Source organism: Cardiocondyla obscurior, linkage group LG17 (genome assembly GCF_019399895.1).
Source record: "Cardiocondyla obscurior isolate alpha-2009 linkage group LG17, Cobs3.1, whole genome shotgun sequence".
Taxonomy (NCBI): Eukaryota; Metazoa; Arthropoda; class Insecta; order Hymenoptera; family Formicidae; genus Cardiocondyla; species Cardiocondyla obscurior.
Genome location: NC_091880.1, coordinates 2,843,076 through 2,849,987, shown reverse-complemented (window position 1 = coordinate 2,849,987; position 6,912 = coordinate 2,843,076). Strand labels below are relative to the sequence as shown.

At 39.2% G+C, this 6,912-nt stretch overlaps 1 long non-coding RNA gene across 1 annotated transcript in view; it reads right to left on the bottom strand.

Moving 5' to 3' along the window:
• Positions 1-6,912, bottom strand: part of LOC139109296 (uncharacterized) — a 111,446-nt gene that overhangs the window by 81,868 nt on the left and 22,666 nt on the right. The gene's annotated exons all lie outside the window — the stretch shown is intronic.

The window sequence follows — 6,912 nt, the reverse complement described above, 5'->3', positions numbered from 1 at the left end:
TAAATGTATAAATAATTTAACAAATTTTTTTTGCTCGATGGCCAGGTATTAAGGTATTATTTATTAACCTACCTTAATTAATTAATTAATATAATTCGATTAAAGCCTAATAAACGTGTTGGGTGTCAATGAATCGATCGTACACTATTGTCGTGTTATCGCATTGAGTTCGTCGCGGGGAAACAAAAAAACAAAACAAAAAAAAAAAAGCGTTAAGCAAGAGCTTACGTGTCGACGCAGCTTGTGCGCGATGTAATTATCTTTCCACGAAAGAGGATCAGCTCAGACGTATCGTAATTACAGTGAACTCTGCAAGCAATCAGTATTTATGATTCCACCAAACGTGTAATGCAGCCCTTAAAGCGTATTTCTCGCCGGATTAATGATAAATGTGCCACGGTAAAGCCGGAAATTGTCCCACTTTGCTTATGACCTTCCCGCACATCGCCGCGCAATTGCTCATTGTATCGTACAATTACGTACAACCGGCGTAATTACAGGGTAAGCGTTCAAATTGCAATAAAGCGCCGATTATAACAATGATACGATACGCAAATTCGCGTATTATGCAAATAACGTCATTCACGAAATATTAACGCGTTTGTCTGTTAAAGTCTAAATAAAATTATGTAAATTATTCTCAATTTTTCCGTTTCTCAAACTAAATGCAATAAATAATTTAAAGCCAATATTTTAATTTGTATAACAACAATTAAAAAAAAAAAATAATAAAAAAAACAATTTTCCACATATGTAAAGTATATAAAAAAAAATATATTCTTCGAAATAAAAATAAAAATAAAATTTCTGTTAAGATTTATCTCGTCGCGTAGCGTAAAATACCAAATTATCTTACTTCTCTGCATATCTCTTCGAAAGTTAGACGCGCGTCTCGGTCAGTAAATTGAGAAATCCAAAAAGTGAGATAAACCACCATGCACGGTGTCGACGGTGCGCGCGTTGTGCCTGTAATTGGCCAATTTGCATTTCGCGATCCGAAGCGAAGGCGAGTCGCGATTCGCGAGATAACGAAAGGGAGCGAGGGAGAAAGACAGAGAGGGAGAAAGAGAGAAAGCGAGAACGAGCGCGAGATAATCGGGCCACACTGCCCGATTTCTATCGGAATGCGGCAATTTATACGATCGGTACGATAAGTCGGCATCCTCGCCGAGAAAGACCGACTCTCCGTTCGCTTCTTCGATTCACCTGCGTAAGTCGATGCGCGGTCTCGTGCTCGCACGCGTGCTACATGATACGCGTCTTGCATTTGCATGTCAGAATATTTTTAAAGTTATCATGCAACCTCTGTTAACGCGCATCTGTCACTTTGGGAAATCTTTAAAAGACTTTGGCTTAAATTAAAAAAAAAAAAGAAGAAAGAAAAAAAATAATTTTTTTGCAGTAATTATCGCGACTGGGAACTACATAATAATATTTAAATAACGTCTTAATATTACAGGAAATTGATTAGCATCTGCTCAATTAAAATGTCTCTGATTATTATTACAGACCCTGGGGCTTTAACGCACAGCTCCTTAAAGTCTCATCTTATTCATCTTATAGCATACATATATTCCTAATTATTAAAGACATCTTGAATAATTTAAAGATCCATAAAGTCAACGGATTTACGGGTCAAAGTTTAACGTCGTCGGTCCTGCTACATCCGAATAATCTCACACATATGAACGGAAGTTCGAGAACGAAAGCAAGAAACACCTACCGGTTTGAACATACCGAGTCTCCCTGAAGTATCATACTTTCGGTTTTATTATCTTGGAAGTAAAACAATTACAACGTTTCTTTTTTCTTTCTTTATTCTTTTTGTACTTTTTACGAATAAAAAGGGGAACGCCGGATATTTCTCAAAGCGACGAAATAGTGGCTGTTCAAATTTTAACACGTCGTTGTGCTTCGTCACGCCGGTCATACGGACGTCACAAAAAACTAATGAATTAACAACTTGAGCAACGTTTATCCGTTTTTTATTCCCTGTTTATATAGCGACGGTTTCTGATATTGATCGAAGATAGCCCGGATCTTGAGCGAAAAGGCGAAAACAAATTATCCCTTTGGACACGGATAATCAATTTATTTTTTGTTTCCGCCATCCACCTCATCTACCTCACAAAGCCTTCTTTTCTTCACCGGTTTCTTCCCGCGGCGAGGAACGATCGACGATAATCTATTACTGGGCGGTGAGACACGAGCGCCCGATCGGTTGGCCCTTCGTTTTTTTTTTTTTCACCTGCATGGGCTGATGACTTCTTTTAACGTTAGCTCTTGTCCCAGACCGCGTATTCGCGTATTCCTCATATTAATAATACCGTATATAAAGTTCGCAATTAAATGTTAATAATAAACGTAAGAGACGCTTGAGAAATATATACACATTTAATTTTATTTTCCAAAAGAAAACCAATTCAAAAGATGTTTTAATAAATAAAAAAAAACCTGGTTTGTTATAGTAATTATTAAAAAAGTCGTAGTAAATTTTTTTTTTTTTTCTAACAAGTTTATCTATCCTTGGGTCTACTTTGAAAGAATTAATTACTTTTTATTTCTCAAATATATATCCAATGGACGAAACTGTAATTTTATTCTCGCCTAATAACCGCGTGAAAAACTTAACTTTTAGCAGGTAACTATCTTAGCTTTGCAGGCCTATTATCTTCGGCTCTCTTCGTTTTCCGCCTCATCCTCCGTGTAAACGTACGGTATATTGCACGCCTGGGGCCGTATTAACTGCCATTAGTCCCCAATTAACTTTTCCCCTCGCGCTCAATGGAACCGCGGATCAACCGCAAATGAAAAATTTGTCGTAATCGCTTACGATCAGCCGTAACTTTGTACCGCTCTTTACGAGCTTTAAACGTTGTAATCATCGGCAATCGAGTCATTAGCCGATGACACGTTTGCGGGCTAAAATTGAAATTCTTCACGCGAGAATCGAACACGATCGTAAATTAATGAAAATCGAGCACGGCCCCCGTTTGCCTCGCTTTTCTTCTACTAGTATTCCGCGCGGCGCGATAATGCAACGTCGATGCTTAAAGATTGTAAATTATCGAGGCTACTCCCCAGGCATTTTATACGAAAGAATATAAAAAAAGGGGGGTTATAGCTGTTAAATCATATCGCGAGATGATAACCGAGTGCCATCCTCCGTTTTATCTGTCGTTTTAGGTTTAAGAGATTTCCTCATAAAGTTATCGCGGTATTCATTACATATATTTCAGATTTTATTTATCTTCCTTTGGCTACTCCACGTCGTATTTCATACGAGTTTTAATATTCTTTTCTATTATATAAAATTTGGAGTGTTGCACGTGCGAGAACGTTCAATTACGACCAAACTCACCGTTAGAGAATCATGTCCGGTTCACGAATGCGTTCTCTATTTTTTTTTACTCTTTTTTTTTCCTAACTATGCCCTGGTACGGTACCTATTTCGGTATCATCAACCGATTCCCCGCTCTGGTTTCCACATCTCTGAGTTTATTACCGCTAATTATGAATGGGCAGTAAACTCACCCTATAACGCAGACGTTCGACAATCCGACTTTTCTCTCGCTACTCGAGTGCTCGAGCTTTCCGCTAGAATCATCTGCAGTTCTTTTTTGTTTTTATACGTAGATTAAATTATTTCTTGAAGCATAACCAAAAGAGTATCTACCAACAATCTCTTAAAAAAAAAATAAAAAAAAAATAATAAGATTGTGGTTTTTTATTTGCTGTATTAACAAGCAGTAATAATTAATTATAATTTTTTCTTGCATTTTTCAATCACGTTAGCTGACTTTCATCGAGTTTATAAGACATCGATACTTGTGTTATAAGATAATATCATGACTTAATGCGAAATTGATATTTGATAAAGATAAAAAGTGGCGAAGAGACTTCTTTAGCTACGATTCGCTTCATGCCTTGAGATTGCAACGAGAGTGCTGATTTCTAAATCTATATGTATGGTAATAGAGAAATTTACGCTAATAATTGCGACGATAACACCATGTTTATGACGGTAATAAAACGTACACGTAAAAACTCTATCATGCAAAGTTGCTGAAAGTCGCGAAAGCGCGAGCATGAAAATTATTCGAATGTGCAATTGTCCATTATTCACGAATCATAACTCTTCGATATTGCAACAATCCGGAACAATCGTCTGTCTAACATGATTTTCCTATCTAAACATATTGTACACCGAAGGGCAGATATTACGTTTTCTACGGCGACAGCGGCTAGTGTACGTAATCCTAGACGGCAGAGGTAGAGGATGAGAGAACGGGGAGAAATCAGTCATCGGCAAACCAGCCGGCGCGGTATATACATGCGGTACATGTGAAACACAACGCATACGACGTTAAAGTCACGTTCGCTAGCTGCCGTCCCCATATTTGCCAAATTAATTTATAGATTTAAAAAGAATGTGATTAAACGTGCAATTATAATTCGAAAGATTCGTTATGTAACATAATTATCTCTCCTCGACGACGAAAAACAGCGCTTAATCTCTCGCTCTTATTTATAAGAGAATTCGACACAGAGAAGATCGATCTGCCTTATTTTCGCTTCTAATGAATGTAAAACAGGATGCGTCGAAGCAAACGTAACGTCGCAATGCGATAGTTGCGATGTGATTAGCAACGAGCGCGGGTAATTATATTTGCCTATGTCGGCGGACGATAATTACTACTTAGCTTTATGAGGCCGACGGGCTTCTAGGCCGCGTACGTGCGGTCCGAGCGAGTGGAAAATCGGGCCGCGCTCAGCACAAGACGCGAGTTTCGAAGGGTCGAACCCCAATCCGCGGCACGATCACGAAGCGCTCAATCATAAATATTTCAGTGGCATTAATTCCATGATTCCGCGGCGGGTGTCTCGCGTGTCCTATCCAAGTTGCTCCGATCGATTTCAGACAGAGTCGTAAATCGAACACACACATAGATCACTCCCCCCTTCCCCTCAACGTACATCGAATCTAATCATTTAGAAGTTATCAAAAATCGCAACCTGGCACACACTTTGCTAGATACATCAGCAATAAGTTTTGCATTATTGATAATTTTTATCAGAGTTATTTCGAATCAACCGCCCGTTGAGTTCAGGTATAACGCGAGTTACATAAGCGTCGCCAGTGCCAACGTGCCTCGAACGATTATCTAACATCGTATCCAATTAATTAATTTTTGCATACTTTAACAGCATTCGGCGGAAAAGAGATGAGATACTGGGAATTTTGCAAGGGACGGCACAGCTCGATAAACATTGCGACGTGTCATAGCGCAAGCAGTCGAGATATGCTCCGACGATAAGCGCATCCCACGAGCATGAATGTCCCGTCGGGGTTTTATAAAGTTTAACGTAAAACACAATGCGCGGTTATACATATGTAGGGTTTACGCGGACGATTAATTTCATCCCCACGAGAGAAAGAGGAAGAAAGAGAGAGAGAGAAAGAGAGAGAGAGAAAAGAGAAAGATAGAAATGAAATTATAAGCGCTGATCTGTTATTACAAAGAGATATAGAATTTCGTATGACATCGGGGATCCCCGGGGAATGTTGTTTTCCGTAAAGCATGTATCTGTCATTATTACAAATTATTCATGGCACGCGCACACATGCAACGCAATTATTATTTATTGATAGTATCGACTCCGGAAAAACTGATGGAATTCCATTTTCTTCCTCTCGCGTGTCACAAGTAATGCCGATGTACTCTTAATTTTTTTTTCTTGATTCGAAATTTCTACGGTTTGCTGACGAATGACGAGAAGTATCGGCATTTTCAAAAAGAAGTTTAATGACGTTTTACTAGTTCAATATTAAATTTAAGTACTTTAGACAGATACAAAAACATGATCTAATTCGTTAATTATTTTTCGATTTATTATTCGTAAAAAATGCAAGAATTTATTTATTTTTATTTCTTTTTTTACGGTTGAAATCGAAGACCCTCAGCAATGCATCATCTTTTGAAAGATACAGATCACGATGTGTATTCGTCTTTTCAAAATTAAACGCGTGCTATATCCAGCCTTCTGCTTAACATGATAAAAAGTTTTTCCCGAAACAACGCTTCTCATGCAAATTCGAAACCTGTCGGATGAAACCGTCTGACATCTAAACGAAGATTCGGTCCATCGTTAACTAATAAAACTAACAAAAGATCGTCGTTCTTATTCAAATTGAATACAAATCCAACGACTTGATTGGTTTTTATAATGTTAATAAATCATTTCGAGTAAATCGAGCCCAAAATACCTGCGTTGCGCCTCAATTTTCTTTTTCTCTTTTTTTTTTATATTTTTATTTTTCGCTTTTGCATATATGATGTCGATAACTACCTTCCCGCGGATTATCGAATAATTTATACGTCTGCCGCGCGAAAATAAAATCGCGCGGATCGCTAATGTAACGTCGTGCTAATTAATTTCACTCTCACGAGACAACGAGGATCGCCCTGGCTCGCGTGTGAGGCACGTAACGCGCGTTAGCAAATCGCATCGGGGCGTGGAATTTCAATAATCCTCATCCGCGATCGTATCCGCGTACCGCGAAGGACAAAGGACGAGAACGTAATTTATCGCGCGCGTTTTACCGTCCGCATAAACTTTAATGAACCCGTTCTCATCACGGTGGTTTCTAAATCTTAAGGAAACGGTCACCGCAAAGCGCGGCCGCGCCGCCGCCGCCGCCGTCGCGGGAGCACCTGCTGTCTGTAATTTAAAGGGAGCCACGACACAGTAATTAAACGGGACGCTTCCCGATGATAATTAAACTGACGCGTGTATACTTATGCGGGAAATTATTCCGGCTGCTCGGCGCCGCCTCGCCAGTGATCCTCGCGCCCTTTTCATCCATTCGCCCTTCATTCCTCTCTCACTCTCACGTCGTTTTCTTTCTCT